Genomic DNA, 26,455 nt, shown 5'->3' with positions numbered 1-26,455 from the left:
GGGAGATAGGATAGTGTCTTCAATCTGCTCCGCTGTAATCTCAAGGAGATAAGATCTCTGGCTTCAATCTGCTCCACTGTAATCTCAGGGAGATAAGATCTGAAATTCATCGGTCTACTCCACTATAACCTCAGGGAGATAAGACCTGATGGGATCTACTCTACTGTAACTTCAGAGTGATAAGATACTTTATTTTAATCCGCTCCACTGTAACTTCAGGGAGATAGGATAGTGTCTTCAATCTGCTCTGCTGTAATCTCAAGGAGATAAGATCTCTGGCTTTAATCTGCTCCACTGTAACCTCAAGGAGATAAGATCTGAAATTGTTCGGTCTACTCCACTGTAACCTCAGGAAGATAAGACCTGAAATTCTTCGATCTACTCTACTGTAACCTCAGGGAGATAAGACCTGATGCAATCTACTCTACTGTAACTTCAGAGAGATAAGATCCTTTATTTTAATCCACTCCACTATAACTTCAGGGAGATAGGGTAGTGTCTTCAATCTGCTCTGCTGTAATCTCAGGGAGATAAGATCTCTGGCTTCAATTTGCTCCACTGTAACCTCAAGGAGATAAGATCTGAAATTCTTCTGCCTACTCCACTGTAACCTTAGGGAGGTAAGACCTGATGCGATCTACTCTACTATAACTTTAGAGAGATAAGATCTTTTATTTTAATCCGCTCCACTATAACTTTAGGGAGATAGGATAGGTATCTTCGATCTGCTCCGCTGTCTATGCAGGAATGCAAGATTTGCTATCTTCAATGATCTGTTCTCTGGGGAACATGACCTGTATAATGAACCTAATTATGCCTAATGATTAGGATGGCATGATCAAAATGAACCAAATGCTCCTAACTAGACATGTGAATGGTGTTTGCATGAATGCAGAATTTTATTTATTTATTTATTTATTTATTTATTTATTTTTTGAGACTGATCTTTCTTAGGTTATCATTACTTGAAGTTTATTAAGGTTTTAACACTGACGTGCTACAATGCCCCCTTACTTAGCTGGCTTTTCTGAAGAAACATTTAGTCAGGTTGCCCCCCACTGTAAACCTCCAAGTTTAATCCACTAGGATGCAAAATTTGTACCATTATTCTCCCACTGTAACCCAAGGGTAGGAATATATGGCTTTTCCTCAATCCTCTCCTATCACAATTCAAGGATACAAGATCTAAATCTCTCTGGTCCCCTACACCATTCCAAAGGTGTCGTACCAAAAGGCTCATGCACAAATGAAGGCTTTCTTCTCTAAAGAAACCTCTTTCTATTGCCTGATGATCATTGCTTGCTTGTCTATTTAAGCTTTGTCATAATCATGACATTCTTGTCATTTTGTTCAATCAATGTTTTTGACAACAAAATCCAAGGAGAAAGTCTTAATTTAGACTCTTCCTTCTCAAATTTCCATCCTTTAAACTTGGTGCGTTCTAAACAATAGTCCTCTTTCAGGTTCCTGTATTATTTAGAAACTTTTAGAGTAATATGCAAAACTTCCCTTGTGAAAATTTTATTACTCCATTAATCATTATTCCAATGCAACATGCTTGCAAAAGGTCATAACAATGGATAAGAATAAAGTTGGTTCTGAGCATGGCTCGAAAGGAATAAATTATCAAAAATAATAAAGAAGGATAACAAAGAAATTGATTGGGAATGTGTATTTTGGAAAAAGAACAAATTCGATATAAATAGTGTGAAAATTGGGTGCCCCAGATATCGCAGCTTGAACTTTTCTGTACAAACTTTCTAAAGACCATTTTGAGTTTGACATGTGTTTAGGAGATCCACAGTGCTTTGTCGATGCCCCAAGATGTCGCCTACCCTTTCCTGTTGATTCAGGTGTAACAAGATCACCACATGCCCCAATCTGATCAAGATTTGAGTTGTTCTGATCACCTCATGCCTCATTCTAATCAATATTTAAGTCGCCCTTTTCAGGTTTTCGACTCAAATCCCCTTTGGTCTCAAGGCGCCCTTTGCGGGTTTTCACCTTGGCCTTTTCATTTCCTTTTTCATTTTTTCATTTTTTTGACTCAAAGTGCCCTTTGTGAGTTTTCACCTTGGTCCTTTCTTCTTCTTCAGGCGAGGTAATTCTTGACTGAATCTGAATTTAAAGGATTTGTCAAGTTTTTACCATCTATCCTACTCAAGATCAGAGCTTCTCTGGAAAAGGGCCTTTGGCATCCATTTTCCTCTAAAATCCTTTTTTGTAGGAAGGATCTTTCTAAACATTAGGTTCCCCTTATAAAATTCTCTGAGGTGAACCTTCTGGTTGCAAGCTCGCATTATCTGACTGTGCTGAATAGCTTTTAGCATTTTCCTTTATCAGGTTGGACACATTCTGCTTCATCTAACTTTAGCTCAACTAATACCCGGAGAGAAGAGATTTCTGCTTCAATAGGTAAAACTACTTCTATCCTATAAACCAAGGAGAAAGGTGTTGCCTCAATGGAAGCCTTGATAGATGTTCAACCAACAAGGAAGGCAAATGGTAATTTCTCATGCCAGGCCCTTGTAAGTCTCAGTCATTTTTCCGTAATTCATTTTTGGGCGATACAGTGATGAACCGTGGTGTCTGATTTTGAATTGATTACAGACCTCAGCTATCGTGTTATCATTCAAGTTCAATGCATTTTCCAATATCATCTTCTCTGGAAGCATATGATGACATAGGCATATGAAGCACCCTCTATCCATTTGATAAAGTAATTAATGATCTCAACAGTGAAGCAATCCCTATTAGAAGCCTTCGATGATGAGGACGTCCAGACCCCATTTTGCTCAAAATTTGAGTCGCCCTTTTCGGGTTTTCAACTCAAAATCACCTTTGGTCAAAGCGCTCTTTGCGGGTTTTCGCCCTGACCTATCCTTTTTCTTTTTCTCTTTTTTTCTTTTTATTTTTCTTATTTTTCTTTTCTTTTCATTTTTGATTTGGATGAATTTTTATTTTGACTTTCATTTTTTCAATTTTTTCTTTTTTTATTGAATCTGAACTCATAGGGTTAGGCAAGTCATTGTTATCCCTTTCGAAAAAATCTTCTTTGATATCAGATTACTTTCATAGAGTCTTCTGGGGTGAAACTACGACAGAAGACTTTGGATCTTCCTCTTCAATCAGGATAAAATCCAACAAAACTTGAAGAGATGGAAACTCGACTTCAAATGGGCAAAGCTATGCTGAGTCAACGAGAAAGGCATTGCCCCGGCAAAGAATTTCATCGTTCATACTGCAAATTTCTGACATTGTGCTGTTGTGAAGATTTCATTATCAGCGGTTAATCCGGGCATATCCTGGTATGATCATACGAAGACATCTTTGAACTCTAGAGGTAACGTAACAAGGTCTTGCTTCGTCCTTGCAATCGGGTCAATTCTAATCTTCGTCCAGCTCACAATTTCTAATGATTCCTTGTGAGGTAGGCTCTGTCTATCCTCCTGTTCTACCATCCTCAACAAGTCTGGAGATAGGCTACAATCCATGTCATTTTCAAAGTCATGAGATCCTTCTAAACACATGTCTCGCTCAAAAGGAAGTCCGGAGTTTGTAGCAGCGTCGCTCATGTCATTGATATCGTGGGACCCATAATAAGTACCAAAGAATATACAAAAGAATGTATAAATTTGTGTACAATATGATTATGAATGAATGAATGATGGTTTGGAAGAAAATCCAAAAGAATGAAAGAATCTAGAATTGTTCGTAAAGAATGCAAATATCGGCTCAAAAATAATCGCAAAGATGTATTTCATTGAAATAATAACGTTCAGACATTAGCCTATTTCATAAAGAGGTTCTCATTACTTTTAGGATAAAAGCAACAAGTATGTTCTGAATATTACTCTAAGTAAGCTCTAAATACTATAGGGATTTCTTCCGCAGTCCAGTTACTTAGAACACTCCCAAATTTATAAGGGCGGACATCTAACAGGGTCCCTTTTCATTTGCATCTTCATGTATGTCATTGATGTGAACGCTTCCCAACATTGTGTTTATGTTTTTATCTTCTTTAATTTCCTCACAGAGCTTCATCTCCTTGTTGTCCATCATGCCCAAGGCCTTGAATTTCACACTCTTTTGGGTCTCGTACCCCTTCTCGTGATAGAACTCAGAATGGTTCCTTGCCTTTCCATGGTTTCCTCCTGAATCAGAAATAACTAATCCCCTTCCTGCCCTCACGTCTACCCCATTATCAATATGATTGGGTAGTGGATTTTCTGTATTAGACGAGTCATCAAATCTGACAACACCCATGTTAATGAATCTTTCAACTAGTTTCTTGAAGGTAGTGCAATTCTCTATTGAGTGCCCCATAATTCCCGCATGGTAGTCGCATTCTGCGTTCGCTCGTACCATCTGGGGTACGGAGGCTGTGGGGGTTTCGAGTAGAAAGGGGAAACAATGTGCGCATCGAATAAGCTTTGATAAAGCTCCTTATATGACATCGGAATTGGCGTGAACTGGAGTTTCTCAGTACCTGGTTCACTCCAGATTCTTGTTTAAAGGGCTCTGATGGCTGGTAGTTTCTGTCTTTGGCCTGCCCACAGTGACTGGTTTTGAGTGGTCCTTGTTATATCTGCCTGCATTATCCCCTTTATTCCCCTTCTTCCTTGGGGCCTTTGTAGTATTTGAGTATTCTACCCTTGACTGTTTTATTTCTGGTGGATTATCAAGAGCAACAAGAAAATTGTTCCTCAAATTGGATCTTAGGCCTGTCAAGCAATTCAATGGTGTCGATGTACCAGTCTGATAATGTTGGGATCTGATAGTAAAAAGTGCCCTTTGTGGACGCCCATCTGGCTGGATCTGTGCACTTATCGGAGTACAATCTAGGAAATAGGCAAGATCCTCAGTGTTATTCCCAAAGTGGACCACTGGGTCTTTCACTTCTTCTAACTCTCCAGCTAACAATCGATTGAACTGGCTCACCATAGTTCTCTGTAATTCTAACATCTGATCTCTCATCTCCTGTTGAAATTTGGTCAATTGCTCCTTCATCTGTATCTGTATTTGCTCTAATTTCTCCAACCTTGGTTCTATTTTTCTAACCTTTGCTTGGATATCGTAAGGGTGTTTGGTTGGTTGGTTTTCCAGATTAGTTGAAATAAATTTACCCAATTAGACTCTTTTAATGGATTTTAATGTATATGACGTTGTGTAATGCAGATGCATGAAATGAAATGAATGCCTAAAGAGACGTTGATTCTGATTCAATTTCATTTAGAAAACTTTACTAGAAGGCAAATTTCTTTACATAAAGCAGATGCATGTACGGCCTTGCCCTTATATTCCAAGAGACAACATCGATCTTTTTCTTCATCCGCATGCTTGAGATAATCTCGCCAATAGATGCCACTGCTAGCTCCTTTTCTTGATCTTGGTCGCGATCCATCATCTGCCCATCTTCATAAGGCTCGTCAGCTTCTTTAAGGGAGTTGGAACGTCGAAGGCTCTTAGACAGTCACTTTGAATCCTCGGGTCATGAAGTGAAGTCACGAACTCTTTTATCACCATTCCTGTGTTTCTTGGAATATATTCGGGCAGTCGTATTACTTTCCACTTTATCAAGGAATCTGTATTCCATGATAAGCTTTCTAATTTAGTAATTGGATTTGAATCAATATCTCTTTCCTAAGATGGAACTGCAATGCAACCATAATCAAAACACAACAAGAGGGGTTAGTACAAAACAGAAGCAAGCAAGGAAAACAAAAGTATCCAGTCGGGTAACCACTATGGATTTGGAGTGCTAAGGTCTTCTACATGCGGTTTGGCTCTAAATTCAAGGTACCCAAACTAGCAGATTCTTCAATCTTCACCAATTATAGGCTCATACAGACCGAGTTTGGTGGGGAATACATTTCCCTATGGCTGCACGGAGATGAAAATCTCACGAAGACATGGGTACGGATGTATTCCGAAAGTGATCCACTATTCTGCACGGAGGTGAAAACCTCACGAAGGAGTAGCTTCTCACTCCCACTTAAAAGGGTAAGACTAAACAGTCTTTATGCAATATGATGCCAAAATATAAAACTCAATTTACAGTCATTATACAAATAAATGCAAAGAGAGGATCGTAATTTTTCAAATCAAATTTTCAATTTTCAACAATAAGACCAAAAACAATCAATTTCGCGGCTTGACTCTCTAAAAGACCCCAATGGAGTCGCCAAGTTGTTGACACCATTTTTTGATGAAATGGGGTAGACTTGGATTTTGAAAATAAAACGAAAATGGGAGTCGCCACCGATCTTTTATTGAGGTGTCATCGGTTCACCATTAAAAAATGATTTTAGGTCTGCGAATTTTGAGAAAATAGGTTCGGGAGTCGGTTACGTACGAGGAAGGGTTAGCACCCTCGTGACGCTCAAAATTGGTGCCAAATTGATTGTTTTAATGTCTTAATGTCGAAATTTTGAAATGATTTTAAAATACGATCCTTTTATCTTGAATAAAAATGGATTGAATGATAAGGCTCACTTATTTCAAAGGAATAAATTGTCGCACTAAGTAAATTAGAGTGCAACATTTTAAATCCTCAAAATTAAGTCTATCTTTTGATTTTCGAAACCTATGCATTTTAAGAAGGGTATTTGATTATTTGGGTCAAATGAAAAATCAAAACCCAGTAAGTTAGGGTTCAATTTCCCAAAATTCCTAAATACTGCATATTGCCTTTATTTTTAGAAGAATCCTCGTCTTGAGAAAATAACATGTCATATCCAATGCATTGGACACAACGTATCAAATTTTCGAGAATGAGCTTTTATTTATGTGTTTTGATTAAAGCATATCCTCGATTATTTAGATTCAACGAGGAAAACTAGAACCCAATACGTTAGGACTCAATCTTTTCGAAGATCCCAAATGCCGAGTATTACGTCATTTTTGAAAACTTTTTAAATAAAAGAGCTCTTGGTATTTGAATGATATTGAACGTAATCTTTTGAACAAATAAAACAATGAAATAATAACATACAACGCGAAATGGTGATTCGTAAATTAGAATGTACACTAATGAATAATGAATAATCCATAAATAAATTTAAACAAGCATAGGAATAATTATCTCAACCATATATCATACAAATACCAACATTGGCAAGTAATAGAAGACTAATTGAAACCAAGTAAATTTACATAAACTCTAATGAAATATACAAATTTAAACATAATTTAAGAAATAAGTAAAATATATCAATTAAAATGTTAAAATAAATTTAAATAAATTAACAATATTGAAATAAGTTGAAATAAATTAAAAATGTTGAAAAAATCATCAATAAAAGTTAGCATATAATTAGCTCCACCTCTTTAAGGCACTCTAGATGGCCCCCCTAGACCAGAATGAATATGCTCTAATGTTCCCTTCGGGTTATGGATTTTTCTGGTGAATCGAACTCTATTTTGCTTCCCAAAAAATGCAATGCTCACAGAACTTTAGTTTGCAAATTCTTTACCCATCAAGAAGTCCTCTTTTGCTCAATTCTGCCATGCCATTCTCACTCATATGCCCTAGGCGCATATGCCAAAGTTTAGCAATATCATCATCTAACAAGGAAGAGGAAGCAACAGCTCCATCACCAGTAACAGTAGAACCCTGCAAAACATATAACTTGGCAGTCTTTCTCTACCCTTTCATCACAACGAAGGAACCTTTGAAAATATCCAAAACCCCACTTTCAGCTGCGTATTTGTACCCTTTTGAATCAAGAGTACTCAACGAAATTAAATTTCTCTTCAATTCTGTAACATGTCACACGTCACTAAGTGTTTTAACAACTCCGTCAAACATCTTAACTTTAATTGTTCAAACACCTACAATTTTACACGAAGCATTATTTCTCATCAAAATAACACCTTCAAACACTGTTTCGTAAGTTTTAAACCAATCCCTATTAGGACTTATGTGGAAGGTGTAGCCTGAATAATGGATCCACTCCTCGCTCATTTTAGAATTGTTGACAAAAGTGACTAGAAGTTCACCATCGCTGTAGTCTTCTACAACATCAACTTCACCAGATTTTTCTGGTTGTTTTCCCTTTTGATTCGCAGCCTCCCTTTTGATCTTGCTCTGCAGCTTATAGCACTTAGATTTAATGTTTCCTTTCCTCTTACAGAAGTTACAAGTTTTAACTCTGTTTGAAGACTTTGATCTATCTTTAGATTTACCGCGAGGATTATGTTCTTGTGTCCTTCTACGATCATCATCAACATTCCAATCTTATCTCCCATGAACAATGAGACCCTCTCCATAAAAGTAGGGTTTAACCATAAGATGTTTCACCTTATCATACGAGGTCAATGAACCATAAACCTTATCAACTGTGAGAGACTCACTGCTATATAAAATCGTGTCTCTAAGACGAGGACAACGAACAAAGTAGAATCAATCCTAGATCTTCCCTATCATACTAAACCTCCATGGCTTCCAAGTTTCAGAGAATTTCTTTAAACACTGTTAAGTGTTCGTACACAGACGCACATTCTTCCAAACGATGAGCATAAAGACGCTGCTTCATATGCAACTGGCTATTAGAGTTTTTGACATACATATTTGTTCCAGCCTCTTCCATAATACAAAAGCGGTCTTCTCCTTCATCACATCCTGCAAAATTTTGTTAGACGAATGCAGATGTAACTGTGTTAACGCCTTTCGATCCTTACGCTTCTTCTCTTTCTCCGTCCATGTCGAAGGCATCTTATCAATCCTTAGTAGGGCAATCCTCTAAGTCCATCTATGCAAGAACTGCCTGCATCTTTATCTGCCACAACGCAAATCTGGTATTACGATCCAACAGCGAAATTTCATACTTCAAATACGTCATTACCGTGATTGAGATGAACAACCCAAAAGCTTTGATCCTAATTTGTAAAAAATAAAATGTCGATAATGACAATATATCGCAAAGAAAAGAGAAAAAAGCAAGAACACAGATTTTTACGTGGAAACCCTTTCGGGAAAAAACCACGGGTAGAGGAGAAGAAAATTCACTATGTCGAATTCGAATGATTACAAGAGGAGTAGACTATGTCTATTTATAGGCTAGTAAAACCATATTCTAATAGGAGTGTAGTAAGATTGAAACACCTTATTCTAATCAATATCAAAGAGACGGTGTTTAATAAGGTTTAAAAAACCTTATTCTAAAAATAAAATAAAATAAGTGTAGTTCTATATGGATTTTACTTTTATTTTATTTTACTATTTTATTTTATTTAAATAAGGATTCGGATCACTCAATTCTAACATATCCTATGTACATATTACCTTCTATCACACATTTATAAACATGTTATACCATTAACCATCCATCACATATGTTTCAACCATATCAACTAACTTACTCAACCATAACCACTTTTATGTTATTATCGTTTCATAGATATATGCCTCAAATATGGCATTCAAGCATTTCCATTTCAACCAGTTAACACACATATAGACTCTAAGCCTTATATACCTATTATACACACATTCAAAACAAGTATTATAAATATGGACTATTTCATCAACTTTCAAAATCAATACTTAACTATATCGAAACCTATTTACATGCCACAAAATCGAGCTTTAAACGATAGAAAGACTATTGAAACAATAACAGGATAGTTTGAGCTCCTAACAATCCATTAAACAAGTTTTTTAAGTCGGTGACCTACAGGAAAAGAGAAAACAAATGGAGTACGCATTACAAATGCTTAGTAAGTTCACGGGTATAAAACCAACTTACCTCAGGTTCTAAATAGACACATGTTACTTAGTTGGGTAAAGTTTGCCTATCATGGGAAATCACATATAAAAAAGGTGAGTTCAACATTTATCATACCATATAGTACCTCAATCATATAACATTTCAATTACCATGTAAAAAACAATTAATCATTTAAATCAATTCACTATCTTAACATATCATACAATCTATTTATCTACAATACATCTCATTTCAGATTAATGTCAAACATTATTTTCATTTCATAATTTGAATTCTCAATCCAAATCATATTAAACCATATGAACTTCATTCTCATATCATATCAATTCATCTTTATACTAAGTAGATATTGAATGTTAATTTAGTATCAATCAATACTTTATTTCCTAGTATAAACTTTGAATCACATTCATCGATTTTTCACATTTTCATATTGGTCCCTTGGGCTTGTATAACTAATTCTCAATATCTTTAAATATATCATTCGATCATCATATCAACTCATTTCACCGATAGCCATTTTGTTTCACATTTTTCTTCAATTTCTTATCCATTTGTCATCTCAATATCAAATACTACATCTCATATTCAATTTTCCAATTTCATGGATTTCAAATGCTTATTCATTATCATCATTTCAATTATGAACATTTAGTTTTTATCTTTTGTCTCCCTATTAACAAGACTCGAACTCGGATAGATGCACGGATCCAACCAACACACCAATTTGGCATTTAGTGCCTCATCGGATAAATCTGAAGCAAGAAATTGTGCCCAACGCTTATCAAATATTTTGACACCAGTGTCTTATAGGTATAAGCAAAGCAATTTGGCACTCAATGCCTCAACGAGTCATAGTCAAAGTAACCCTAAACTCGTCCTATCCTATGGCATGCCAACTATATCTAACTATGCCCAAACAGTTAATAGGGTATTCATTACTCAATTTATTACCAATCAACATCTCAATTCATATATATTTTCATCATTAAATTATTCATACATACTCATGAAAGCATCAATCATCTCTATATGCATTCAATTACACACACATATATATACATACACATTTTTCATACATTTTTAATTTAGTCATTATCACTATCAACCAGTCTAAATAAAATCAAGGCAACTCATTTCATCAAATCATCACTTCATCACATAACATATCATATTTCAGTCCAATTTAAGGTCAATTTCATAATTATTTCAATTTACAATTCATTTTATTCAATTTAATTCTTTATCTCACCTTTTTGTATTCAATCATAAACAATTAAGATTTCAATTAAACATCATTACAATTATAATTCCAAATGCATAACAATTTAACACAAACATACCATATGAATTAACCTGGTTAAGACAACAAAAAAACAACTCTTTAAGGACTAATCAATAATTTTTGTAATTTCTCGATTTTCTTCAATTTGTTCCAATTTCCAATCTATTTAATAGTTCAATTCAATTTATTAATTCCAAACATCTTATATCATCCTATTATAAATATATATCAATTTAATTTTACTATTTGAATCCGCCTAAACTTTTATTTTTTTATTTAATTTAGTTCCTAAAATTAAACATATCATATCTTTTGAATTGGAACTCCAAATTTTAAACCCACTCTAATATGTCCATATACATTATCACAATTTACAAAAGTTTCATACATATTTCAATATATTCACAATTTAGTCTCTAACTTAAAACTAACAAAATTTACTTAACAAATTAATCTTATTTCATTTCTAAGCTTCAAAATCTACCATAAACATTTAAAAACTTAAAATAACATTAATGGTAACTTTTTAAATCTTTGACAGTTTTGAAAATAGAGGTACGAGTCAGCTGAACCTAATTACAACGATCTCAAAAACATAAAAACTATAATAAACGAACATAAAAATACATACCATGCATAACTCTAAAGTTTAAAACTCACGAAATGGCTTATCTCTTTTCTTGTTTTAGTTTCGAACGGTTGAAGAACAAAGAATAGTGAGTAGCCATTAACTTTATTTTATGTTTTTTTTATACTTTTATTATTATTTAATATTAATTTAACATATATTTTATATCAATCATTATCATAAACAGTCAACTATAATGAAATATGATATAATTTCCATTTAAATCCATTTAATTCTACTATTTGGCCCATTTAGTTAATATAAATTAATAGCGATTAATTTTTACAATTTTTTGATTTAGTCCCTTTTCATTAATTAACTATTAAATCTTTAAAATTACCAGACCAAATTTTAATCCTCTTATATGAAAACTCTGTAATATTCAATAAAAATATTTACGAACTTGGTTTATGAAAACGAAGTCCTAATACCTCATTTCCCAAAACCATGGACTTTCGGTATGCGCTACTTGTATCTTGACTAACTAATCAATTAATAAAATCTATAAAATTGAAATTCATAATAACATCATATTTAACTCTTAAATATTAAATAATGATATTTATAAACTCACTCATCGGAATTGTGGTCACGAAATCACTGTTTCTGGCACCATTGAAAAACGGATTGCTACAAAATATTTCCTAAGTTACCCCTTACACTTTATTCAGCACATTGTCCCTAATATGCAACAAAAATATAAAGAATAGAGGTTATCTGATTGGCTTTAAAATTTCATCAGAAATGGCGGGACTATCTCCTCCTTGCAAATTTAGCTTGAAATTGTAATGCCTTCAAAAGTTATGAGGTGCCTACAAAGAAAAACTAAATACGCAAAAAGATATAATAAAATTAAATCCTAATTAAACTAAATAAATAAAAAATAAAAATCATCTAACATTAAACTGAGTCTTAAAAATATAAATCCCAAAAAATAAAAGAAAAATTAGAACTAGGCGGAATCAAGCTCCAACTCCTCCACATTGTCTTCCTCCTCGCTCGGTGGTTGGAATCTCACAAAAATGTTTGGTAGTGGCATTGGCACCGCCCATCTATTTTGTTGCGCAAGGCGAATGAAAATATCGTCCATGTCTTTCATCTAACACTTTTGCTATTCAGAAATTAACATGTTTGTCAATCCCATCATCTGTGACATTTGTACTTTAGTCATCCCCTTACCAAGTCTTTAGGGATCCCCTTATGCTTTGTTCGTTGTTTGGCCTCCAGATTTTGCTTTCTTTGGAGTTCAACAAACTAGTCGTACATGTTGTCTCCAATTACGTTCCTCTTCGGTCACGTGAATGGTTCGACAGGAGACATGGAAACTTTCGCTAATCTGCATAGGGCTATTGTAACACCCCTAACCCGTCTCTGTCGTCAGATTTGGGTCACGGAGTATTACAATAACATTTTTAACATTTAACATTATTTACACACAAATATTCAATTATAATTACAAATAATCAAGACACATTCCTTTTATAAGAAACATGCACTTACAGGCCTTAAATCGAGTTTACGGGGCTTAAAAAATAGTTTGGGAACATTCTGGGGTCAATTCGAAACAAAACAGAAAAACTAGGAAAAGTTAAAAAACTTGAAAATAGGGGTCACACGGCTGTGTGATCAGGCCATGTGACACATCCCAAACCATGTAGACATTTGAAGCCTAAACACACGGACGTGTCCCCGTCCATGTGTATATTTGAATTAAGGTCACACGGTCATGTCACAGGCCGTGTGGCTAACCGTGTGTGTGTTCGATGTTGGGTAACACGGTCGTGGCGCTAGTCGTGTCTCAAACCGTGTTACAAACTATTTTAAGACACACGGCCATGTTACGGGCCATGTGCCAGACCGTGTGAAACCTAAACCTAAATACAGTAAGACACACGGCCATGTAGATAGATCATGTGTCATACACGACCGTGTGAAAGCCCATGTCCTAGGTTGTGTGTACCACAATTTGCTTCAAAAACAAGGTAAACTTTACACCTAACTTGGCCATCAATCCAACCCCTAACCAACCTTAAAATATCACCAAATATACCACCAAACAAGTCAAATCATACCAAAATATAACAACCTAAATTACTAACCAATGTGCCATCATTGACACCACATCTCATACATCTAATAACATGCAAAATCTTCCACCAAAACACACATATATAGACCTAAACATCAAATACCGACAAACCTATCTACCACATTAAACCATACAACAATCCAAGCTACTTAACTTATAAAATAGACATCCAAAGAGTTAAACTTATAAGACAAACATATATTCATCCATAATTTATATACAAGCATTTGTACTAGAACAAAACATAACTCAAAAGTTTACATGACAACATCCAATACATGTAACCTTCATTAAGATCAAATATACACCAAAATGACCATTTCTCATAACATTAACATCCTAGGTACATACCAAAACATAAAAGAGAACATCACCAACATTGAGCTCGAGATTATCGTTGGATACTGAGTTGACAATAAAAAATAGGTACCTAACCTGCACACAAAATAATGATCAAATAATGAATAATTTCATTAACTCAAGAACTACATATGTATTTTGTAATCCATAAATTCAGAATCTTTAACATGTAATGGTTATTACCACATAGTTTACCATAAAGTTCATCATGAACATTTCATATAAATTTCATGGTATCCCTCATTTACCAACATTCTTCAAGGGATCGTTTATACATCACCAATATTGATCAACTTATTATTGGCACCCGGTGCCTGATGGATAAACCATAACTAAGTTTTGCGCCCAGTGCTAGTCAGATAACCAGACGATGGGTTACACTAGTCGGATAAATTGACAATGTTTTGCGCCCAGCACTAGTCAGATAAACTGACGATAGGTGTGCCCTGCACTAGTTGAATAAACCGACAATGTTTTGCGCCCAGTGCTAGTCAGATAAACTGGCGATAGGTGTGCGCTGCACTAGTCGAATAAATCTACAATGATTTGCACCCAGCGCTAGTTGGACGAACCAACAAATACATGCGTAATATCATAATCCATATTTCCTCATTTCATAATTCAAGCATTTGCATATATATAAATATAATTAAGATATCAAAGTAATAATTAAATTATTTAAAATAAATAAATAGAGTTTAAGTTTAAGGACTAAAAACTTACCAAAATTAAGATAGTTTTCAATAATCGAGGTTGATTAATCGACAACTTTCTCCTTCCCTCAGTTAACAACCACTTTAATCATTTCTTGATCAAAATACGATAATCTAATTCAATTAACTAGCTCAAAATCACAATAATTCAATTTAAGCAATTTATCACAAAAATCATATTTATACATTTAACCTACAACACTTGGCATTTACACAACTTAGTCCTTATCATTCACTTACAGTCCCTAGATTCTTGAAATTTATAAGTTAACACCATGATGTTTTAATTCATAACATTTAACTCTTTGAAAGCTAATACTAGCAAGAATCATTACCTAAGGTAATAATTTCTCATACCATAAAATTTAATAATTCAACCAACATTTCCAGCATAATAGACAATCTCAAAATAGTCCCTATACTTATCATAATTTATCCATTTAGTCCCTCAATTAGCTTGGTCTAGCTTCAAGGGTTCTAAAAATGCAAAATCTATTAGAAATGAAAGTATAAAACACTTACATGCAAGGCATTCAACAACCAATGCTTAAGTGTCCCCCTCCTATGGTGTTTTTTCGGTGAAAAAGAAAACCTTAAAAAAGATGACCACTTTTATTCTATTTTATCAAAGTTTTCTCTAATTACCTAATTACAATTTTACCATTTAAACATATTAAATTTATAACTACACCAATCCATGTACATACACTATCTTGATAATTGGTATTATTATCCACTAAGTCCTTTAAACTTCCTTTTACATCAATTTATCACATATACTAATAACCCTCAACTTTCACATCTATTACACTTTAATCCTTTTTACTTAATTAGCTATTTGAACCTTAGAATTTCACCGCCAAATTTTTATACGACACCCCTAGTACCATATAAATAGTAAATAATTAATATATTTTGACCCACTAGCTGAAATTGTGGTACCAAAACCCTTACTCCCGATACACCTGGACATGGGTCGTTACAGCTATGATCAAGTGCGAAAAATACATACTACGATTATGACTCCGTATGTACTTCAGCATCTCTTCGTAGATCCAATGGTCAATGAAAATCTTGTCTTTCTATAAAATCGAATAAAGAATAATCACCCTTTATGCAATGACATCAGAAGCATTATGTGTAGGTGTCAGACGATTGTAAACAAATTAAATTTTAGGGGCACCTTGGTGTTGCCATGACAAGTCCACTCGCCACGACCTTCCGTCAAATAATTAATTATTCCTTCCATATCTAGCTCCTCAAATGTGAATAAATCTATATTTTCTAGATAATCATAGGAATAATATGGGGCATCATAAAATCTGCATATTTCGCCCGTAATTAGCACTTTTTCCCCCAAATAGTGATGTGGGTAATCGTCTCACCTTATTGTCTACCATTCCCACTATTTTTCAAAGAGGCATAGAATTCATAAACTATTACATCGATTGCCGGTTTGACTGGGGTTGCGCAAAAATTATTCCAACAGCGGTATTGCACCAAATCCCAAATTTCGTCGCAAACAAACATGGTGGCATCGAATCAACATTCTTGAATGAATGATCGGTCACTCATTTGGAGATACAACCTCTCCACATCTGAATTAGAGAAGCAATTGGTGTCGAATTAGATCAGTGCCTCAGTAGTGCGTTGTTGTTTCCTTAATGCCATCACAACAAAATAACAACAATCCAAATAGTAATATTAATGAAAAACAAAGTTAGAGTGCTAAACCTTGGGTTATTACTAATGTAGGTAGTTCCCCAACCAATGTGGAATATAGGTTTGGAATAATAGAAGACGAGTAGACAACGGATCAAAAAAAGGAGAAAGAATGAGAGGCTATTTGTAGGATTTGAAGACTGGAGATGTGAAAAATTGAAACTAAAACACAAGATAAAGGTGTTTCGGCTAAAGGTAAGTTTTTACTTTCTTGTGTATTTAAAATGTGTATATCTATGGTTAAGGTCGGTGGACATAAATAAAACTTTCACCAGGCTTTTAGTCAAACTATGTTGAAAAATGTCAGTGTGTCACGCCATAGCATGTGTATGGCATGACACGATGGTAAAAATTACCCATGTTGGCTATAAAATAGTTATGTCATGCCATAGAGTTCCTATGTCGTACCACGACGATTGATTTCTAGGGTTTTTCCTTTAAGATGGTCGTGTTGCGCCACGGCCTAGGTATGTTGTGACACGAACTTGCTTCCTCTTCTTCGGGTTGTGTCCATCTCCTTCGATTGTCTATTTTTGTCCTCAATTGGCCTCGATCTCTCTCGTTGCTCTCAAAAAAAATTTTTCCTAATTCTAACATGCAATTTAACAATGGAGTTCTAAAATATAACTACAGAATAACAATTTACATAATTTACAATATATATAACTTGATTTACTTCCATTAGGTTTATCTATGTGATGTTTTCGAACCCATCCAACTTTCGATACCAATGGTCCTCAAATTCCCATGCCCCGCCTTTTATTTCTGATATGTATCTACATTTTAAGGCTTGTTTCTCGACTTTAGATTCAAAAGTGCCTTCAAAGTATCGTTTCAATCATTGCCTGATCACTAGGAAGTTTCTACGTTCTTTGGTCATGAGTTCCACAACTCCATGAGGAAAGACTTGATTTGCTGTAAATGGTCTTATCCATCTTGACCTTAACTTTCCTAGAAAGAGTTTTAATCTACATTTGAGGAGTAGTACCTCTTGTCTAGGTGAAAAGGATTTCATTTTGATCATTGCGTCATGTCTCTTTTTATCCTTTTCTTTGTAAAGTTTGACATTTTCATTTGCCAAATATTTGAACTCTTCTAACTCTTTTAGCTCGAATAGTCTTGCTTCATTGGCTAAAGTTGGATCCAAATTAAGTTCTAGGATTGCCCAGTATGTCTTCTTTTCTAATTCTATTGGCAAATGACAGTTCTTTCAATAAATGAGTTTGTATTGTGACATTACCAATGGTGTTTTGTATGTTTTTCTGTCAGCACATAAAGCATCATCCAAACTCGTACTCCAATCCTTGTCATTTAGATTTATCGTCTTTTTCAAGATCTATTTGACTTCTTGATTGAATACTTCTGCTTGCCTATTAGCGTGAGGGTGATATGATATGGTAATTCGATGCCTGACACTATATTTAGCTAGTGCAGCGTCCAACTGTCGACTACAAAAATGACAACCTTCATAACTGACCAAGGCTCTCGGTGTTCCAAATCGTGCGAATATGTTCTTCTGAAAGAATTTTACTACTACTTTTGTATCATTAGTTGGTAAACTAGTTGCTTCTACCCACTTCAAGACATAATCCACTACAAGAAGAATATATTGGTTTCTAAAAGAATTGGAAAATGGTTCCATGAAATCTATGCCCCGTACACTGAAAATATCCACTTCCAAAATCCCATTTTGTGACATCTCATCTCTTCTCAAAATGTTCCGTGTTCTTTGGCATCTGTCACATCTTTTCACAAATTCATAAATATCTTTGTTTATAATATGCCAATAAAATTTGGATTGCAACACTTTTTGTGCAATTCTCTTGCTTCTAAAGTGCCTCCGCATGGAGATGTATGGCATTTGATCGACATATTGCCGAAAAACATATGGTTCCATCCATGTATATTTTTTGGCATCGTACTTAATCGTCTTTTACTCCACCCATGTTGCATCCACTGGGAAAAATGCCTTGGGTGAAATAATTGTCAATGTCTATATATCAAGGTGTTCTAGAAATCATCTTGAGATGGAATAACTGCTCATCAATGAAGTTTTCATTTATTTTCATTTCCCTTTTTCCTTTAGCTTTTGATTCCAATCACGACAGATGATCTGCAACTTGATTTTTTTTGTCCCTTTTTTATCAAGGATCCATAAATCAAATTCTTGGAGAAGCAACACCCATCTCATTAGTCTTGCTTTTGTTTCTTCTTTTTTTCATCACGTACTTCAGTGTTGAGTGGTCCGTATAAGCATAAACTCTGTTTGCCATCAAATGTGGTCTGAATTTCTCGCATGCAAATACAACTGCTAACATTTCTTTCTCCGTGGTAGTGTAATTGAATTGAACTGCATTAAGTGTCTTACTTGCGTAATGAATGGCGTGAAAACCTTGTCTTTGTCGTGTCCCAATACTACTCCAACTGCATGATCACTTGCATCGTACATAATCACAAAAGGTTTTGTCCAATCAGGGTTGACTATGATGGGTGCTAAGACTAATTTCTGCTTTAAAATATCAAAAGCCTCAATGCATTTTTCATTAAAATCAAAAGGCACAACTTTCTGCAGCAGCTGGCTCAACGATTTTAAAAGTCAATGTGTCCTAAGAAATTTCTCACTCCTCAAACATTTGTTGGGTATGTTAGCTTCTCTATTACTTTAATCTTGGCTTTATCAAACTCCAAACCTTTTTTGGAATTTGATGCTTGAGAACAATTCCTTCTTTTACAATAAAATGACTTTTTTCTAATTGAGCAACAAATTAGTTTATTCACATTTTTTTAGAACTTGTTCGAGATTGTGTAGAAATTCCATGAGTGAATCTCCATAAATGGAAAAATCATCCATAAATATTTCTAATCAGTCTTCTAACATGTCGAAAAAATTACAGTCATACAGTGCATGAATGTAGCTGAAGCGTTTCATAGTACAAATGCATTCTTCGAAAAGCATATGTTCCAAAAGGAACTGTACACATAGTCTTTTCCTAATCATCTAGATGGGTAGAGGTTTGATGATATACCGAATATCCATCGAGGAAACAATAATATTCCTTACTTGCTAGCTGGTCAAGCATTTGGTCGATAAATGGCAATAGAAAATGATCCTTTTGAGTTACGTCATTCAGTTTCCTGTAGTCAATACATACCCACCATCTTGTAACAATCTGAGTGTTAATCAACTCATTCTTTTTGTTTTTCACCGCTATCATTCTTCTTTTTTTTAGAATGTATTGTGTTGGGCTAACCCATTTTTTATCAGAGATAAGGTAAACAATTCATGCATCCAACAACTTTATGAGCTCCTTCTTGACCAGCTCCTTCATTGTTAGATTAAAATGTCGTTGAGTGTCGACCACTGGTTTCTTTCCTTCATCCAATCTTATTTTATGCTTACACAAAATTGGATTGATTCCTTTAATATCAGCAATGGTCCACCCAATAGCTTTTCTATGAACTTTTAGTACATCCAAGAGTATTTTCTCCTACTCCACTGATAAGCATGCTGCAATAACTATTGGTAATGTGTTGTTATCACTGAAATACTCGTATTTCAAGTGTGTGGGAAGGGGTTTTAATTCCAACACCGATGGTTTGACAATTGATGGAGTCATCTTGGCTAGAAGATTCTCTGATTGACATAGAGGTTCTTTATATTGCCTTTTCTAGTCCGACTGATAGATGTGTTTCGATTGCTTTTTGAGTAATTTCTCAAAAAAATCAGTCTTCTAGGATTTCTTCAACATCTGAAGTGCAATCTTCATCTTTGCTCAATTGGTCTTTTGTGTCTTCCTCGTTGTCTTCCTTTGCCTCATCGATTCTCATTACTTCTTCTAGTAGTTCTATTTCTCTGATTTTTCTCCAAGTATAATCATTACTGCTTACTATTTCAAGGAGCATAACAGTTTCTTGAGCAGTTTTTGACCAAACACTTCCTCCAACCATTACATCACATTGTTCTTTGTTATCCTAATCTAAACCTGCATAAAAAATGTTGTAATTGAATATCGTATTAATACCACCCCTAGAGCCTTTCGTACAATTATCTTAAATCTATCCCATGCTTAACCAAGCGTTTCGATGGGACTTTGTTTGAATTGTAATAACTCCCATTTGTCTTTAACATCACAGGTACGGGTATGCTCCTTTGTAAGAGCCATTGCAAAAACTCTTCCCATTTTGTAATAGTTTCTGGAGGTAATGCTTCTAACCATTCTTGGATCTAGCCTTCAAGGGAAAAAGGGATTAGCAGTAACTTGATTGTTTCTTCTGAAACTCCAGCATAGCACACCATGCTACATATCTTTTCAAATCGTTTCAAAATAGCTATAGGGCCCATGATTGATTCATCATTAACTTGAATATTATTTGATAACCATGTCAATAAAGAGGGATTAATCTCAAATAGAATTGCATTCATTACTGGTCAGGCAATACTAGGCTTCAGCCAAATTGTATCAAATATAGTTCTACCCATTAGAGTTTTCATCGTGTCCCTCCCCTAAATTTATTAAATAACACTACAATAAAACAAATGTAATATTATATCTGTAGTCCTTTAAATTTCCTACTTATCTTATTAATTGTGATGCTATTTTCAAAACTTAATGTCGAAACCTCCTCGACAACGGCACCAACAACTTGACTGCCTATAAACGTGTTATCGTTTATAGTAAAAATATCACAAAAAAATATAAGAAATTAAATCGGCGTTGTCCATAAGTATACGGTTCAAATTGTAATATAGGATTTGTGTTTACAACGGAACATAGGGAAGTATTTGAGAATCGTACCCAAGGGATGATGGAATAAATCTATTGAAAATATCTTTACAATAATAAGTTTAAATAGTATAAATTAAATCATATATTACAATAGAACATAAAATAAATTAATAAGAGAGATTAAATAATTAAAATAAATAAATGATAAAATAAACAAATGACTAAATTGATAAAACCAATCAAGAAAATTAACTCATTTCATGGGTTGTAATCAACTCTGAATTAGGGTCTTAGGGTGGATTACCTATCAATTAACCAATTATTACCTCCCAGTTTCTAACTAATTAATCAATTGGTTGATACTCACTTATCTCCCGACCTCACTTTTTAAACGAGGATAAACTACGATTTACTCAACCAAACTTATCTCTCAATCTCGTTTAACCTATGATTACTTCCTAAGGTAGTCGAGCCTGGGGTTTAGGAACGCATAATTTAAACCGACTAATCCTATCAAGAAACCCTAAATCCTCTATTAATCACATCCTCATCCACTCATTAATCTCCCTTAAGGGATCTAGCCACTTATGTTATTCATAATATCAAACTTAATTGATTAAACATGTGAAGAATACAATTGAATCAAAAGAGAAAAGAGATTAGAATAATCCTAATTTGATGTTGATTGAATAACGGAATAGATAATCTCTCGATTAGAATAATGAATATCGTCGCTTGCAAAAAAAATAAATTGGATACTTCAATTAAATAAAAGAACTTTTAGATCGAAACTAATTCCAAGAAGAAGAACAAGAGTTTCAATCCAAGACGATATTCATTAAACTAAATTTAGTCCTACTCCTAAACTACGAGGGTATTCGAAGGTGTATAAAACAACTTAGTTACATCAAACCCCTGAGGTTTTATTTATATGAGTATTGGTGTCCCGAATTACATTTTCAACACGTCCAGGTCTTCGTATAAAGTTGATTGTGCAGACCAAAATAGCCTTGATATACTTGAGATGCACGAAAAGCTATGTTGCACCATACACCATCTATGGCACGACACCACACATGTTTCATGACTTCCTTGTTTCGTTTCATACTTTAATGGCTCAGGAAGCTGGTGCATCACTCGTCGCTTGCTCCTACGTCCATTGAGCCTATAATTCATCATCCTACACACTCATTTACACAATTTAAAACTACCTAAGGCCCATGTCGGCCTAATAGATCACAACACTCACAAAATGTGTTAAAAACACTTATTTTTACTAACTTTTAATCCTAACTACTAAATACCATAAATGCAATATTAAATACTAAATTGGCTAGAAAATAATGTCATTAAGTGCAAAAATAGACTGAAAGTAATACTATATTTGACGTCAGGTCACATATCATGTGTATACTGTGGAGACGGGAACTTATTTGAAAATTGTCCATCAAACCCGGAGTCTAAGTATTACATGAGAAATCAGAATCAGAATAGAGGTGGGCAGGGACCACAGTCCAAATTTTATAACCCATCATGGCAAAACCACCCGAACTTTTCTTAGAGGTAACCAAAAAGGTAGACCTAGTAGCACGTACATGCAATCCAGGCCAAATCAGCCGCCAAGATTTACCCAACAAGTTCACAAACCACCATAAGCTAAATCCTTCAATAGTTTGAGAACTTGTTGAAGGCATACATGGCAAATAATGACATATTGATCTAAAGCCAAGCAGCCACTTTGAAAATTTTGAAGAACCAAATAGGTCAGCTTGCTACTGAACTTCGAAATAGACCACAAGGCACTTTGCCTAATGTCACAAAAAATCCAAGAAATTCAGGTAAAAAGCATTGTAAAGAAGTTACTCTGCGAAGCAGAAGTATCACACTCGAATTTATAAGTAAACTCTAATATCGAAGAATTTTGGAGACTTAATTGAACCCATGGAAAGTTAGCGGGCTTTACTTGAAATTTTGGGAAAATTTGTAACTAACAAGTAAATAATTGGATTTCAATTCTAGTTTAGTTAGATTAGAATCAACTAGTTCCATAGTGGGAGGTAAAATGATTAAGGATGAATGGTTGTATTGGTCAATGAAAATTGTGCCAAATAGATGTGCATGGAGATATAATTTTCTCAATTCTATTCACAAATTTCTCTCTGTAGCACTATCTTCTTTGGTTGTTCTAAAAAAGAAGAGGATGTAATTGAAGGAAGCTCAACATGTTACAACTGTCATGTGGATTAAAGTCTAGGAGTGGAGAAATTGGGGAAAACGCTATCAGGACGAAAGAGGTTATGGCGTTTTGACAAGATAAGCTAATGAGGATAAAGGAATCCAGGTGAGCCTCTATACCTTGCTTGTTGGGTGATAGAATGATGTTATGTTGCTTGCATGAATGACGTTAGATATGTACTAAGTTGGTCTAAGTTCATTGTGTGTGTGTGTGTGTGTGTGCGCGCGCGTACGCGCTAGATGAAAGAGTATGATGTGTATATAACAACTACATGATCTTTTGCTAGGTGTTTGTTTCCTGTTTTATGGCTATTAAATTGATGATAATTAATTTGTGTAATGTATGTGCAATATTAAGTTGCATGGTTGTCCCTGCGTGCTTATGAATTGTGGAGTGTGGAGCGAAAAGTATTGACGGGTTAGATGAAGTTAGGATTGGGTGGATGGTTGGGAAGTGGAGTTTTCATTTACCATCATCCAGGATTGCTGGATGAAAATCGTGATGTGTGAAGCTCTGGGCCTTGCGGAGAGGACACTGCGGTGTTCGAGCATAAAGGTTAAAAGTGAGGCATAATGGAGGAATGGGCAGATTGAATGGGAAATCAAAGGATTTTGGGTGACATCATGGAATAGATATCTAGCTCATTAGAATGACCGTGAAGACGGTTATTAGGTTCCATAGAGTAACACTGTCATAATTGTCAGTAGGTGGAAACACGAAAATATACACACTTTTTCATGCCCTTTTTAACTCAAATTCATGCAGTTTCGGTAAAATACTTGTCGAAAATAGCAATTCAAACCCCCCACTATTTGTGCCTTTCTAGATTTTTCCCCTACCTTAAAATAGCAATTTGAATTCTTCAAACTTGCCACATGTGTGGCCAGCCATGGGGGGACTCTATGGCTACTGATTTTTGCTAATTTTAGCAACTATCTCAACCTAAAAATACCCCCTTTTCTGCTCACTTCAAACACATCTCAACCTTTCTCATCTCTTCACTTCTCATTTTTCTCTCTTCATTCCCTTCCATTTTTCCTCATTTCCTTCCCCTATTCCCTTGCCGATTTCACCTCATGAAAAAGAGTCAATCAACCACCATTTGGAGCATCATTCAAGTTTTTGTGGATGCCTCGGTTCAACAAGAACAAGCGGAGAAGGAGAAACGGAGCAAACTAGTCAAGCCTCGGAGGACCGCCAGATTTGATTCTTGTTCCCAATCCTTTTAATTTTGTTGTTCTTATGATGAACATGTCTGTGATTTGTGATGTTGATATGTTTAATTTAATTAATATGGCTTAAATTTAACCCGTGTTAGGTTGATTGTATTTCGTCTACTTAATTTATTAAAATTGTGTTTGTGTTGTTATAGGCCTTGGTAAGATGTTTGATTAAGTAAAACCATGACTGAGTTATTCTTGCATTACAATTGTAAGGTAACTAATGAATTAATTATTTAAACGGATTAAAATTTTAATTAATTGACACGATACTTAATCAGTGCATGTTTAATCATCTAAGGTAGCTGAGGGTTAAATTAGCAACGGTATCTAACGATACATTAGTCTTACATAACTTGTAAGATTATTGTGATTAAACTGTCTCAAGGTAGAAATACATTGTTACCTCACGTAATCTTTTATGTGCTTATGAGATTGAATTAATTATTTGAATTGGCATAGAGATATGTACAAGAGATTATTTTAATTTCATAAGTATGTATGTGCATTAACACATTTGCTTATTAAAATATGTTTAATCAGTTGAATTAACATAGAGATATAGTCAAGAGATAAATGGATTTTGGTAAGTAAGTATGTTCATAAGTTAGCAAATTACCGAGTTGTCGTGAATTTATTCGTAACAACATAAGCATGAGTTTAGTAATTCTAAGTTAAGAAATGTAATTAATCTAACACAACTATGTAATCTTGATTAAAATCATCTTTTGAAATCATGCATTAGAACTTTTATTTTATTTTTATTTATTTTACAATCCTAGTTTTTAATCACCTCCTCAAATCAAAATATTTTTCTTCACCAAAGTGTTTTTAAAATTGCATTCATAAATAATTCTTTTCACAGTCCCTGTGGGTACGATAACTCGACATTTACTTGTCACTTTATTACTTGTTGTGATTGTGTACACTTGCACATTTCTGTTGTTCCAGTAGGCTCTATGGGGTGACACCGCAACAGTGGTAAGGTCCTTCAAGGTGACACCATGGTAATGGTTATTAGGTCCTTTAGGGTGACACCTCAGAGGAGGTTTAAGGTGTAAGACCATAGCTCGACTACGGCAACATATAGAGTTCGTCGGGATAATAAACATAGGGAAGTTCGCCATAACATTAAACATGGGGTCACATGTGTAAGACCATAGCTTGACTATGACAACATAAAGAGTCTGTTAGAATAGTAAACACGGGGTAGTCTGTCAGGACGTAAAACATGGGGTTACACATGTGAAGTCCATAGAATAGTTTAGCAAGAGACCCGCCAAGGTATAAAGTAGAAGTCGTACGGTAATGGGTGCGATAAATCACAAGAGTGAATGAACTTGGTGCGTTTGGGGAACATAGACTAGCGGGATAATGAGAGAATTTGCCATAGGCGAGGATGAGTGGAGCCAAAGAAACGTCTCAACCCAGTTAGGGTGAAAGGATGGAGAGACTCCTTAGATAAGGATGTAAACGTAATGTACATCAATGAGAGTCTGTTAGGGAAGCCACGAATCCCACATTGTTTAAGCATATACATAATAGGATATAATGGGATATGATCTTAATTTGTAAGTCAAAAAAAAGGAAGTTGAAAGATTAACTAGACCAACCAGAGTCTTCATGGGCAGAGGCGGATACAGGAGGGGCAGGCAGAGGCCCTAGTCCCTTAAAATGGAAAATTTCTATTTAAGCCCTTGATTTTTTTAATTTTAAATTAGTAAAGGTAAAATTGTACTTTGGC

The sequence above is a fragment of the Gossypium hirsutum genome, chromosome D13, assembly GCF_007990345.1.
Source record: "Gossypium hirsutum isolate 1008001.06 chromosome D13, Gossypium_hirsutum_v2.1, whole genome shotgun sequence".
Lineage (NCBI taxonomy): Eukaryota > Viridiplantae > Streptophyta > Magnoliopsida > Malvales > Malvaceae > Gossypium > Gossypium hirsutum.
This window is presented reverse-complemented; position numbering follows the sequence as displayed.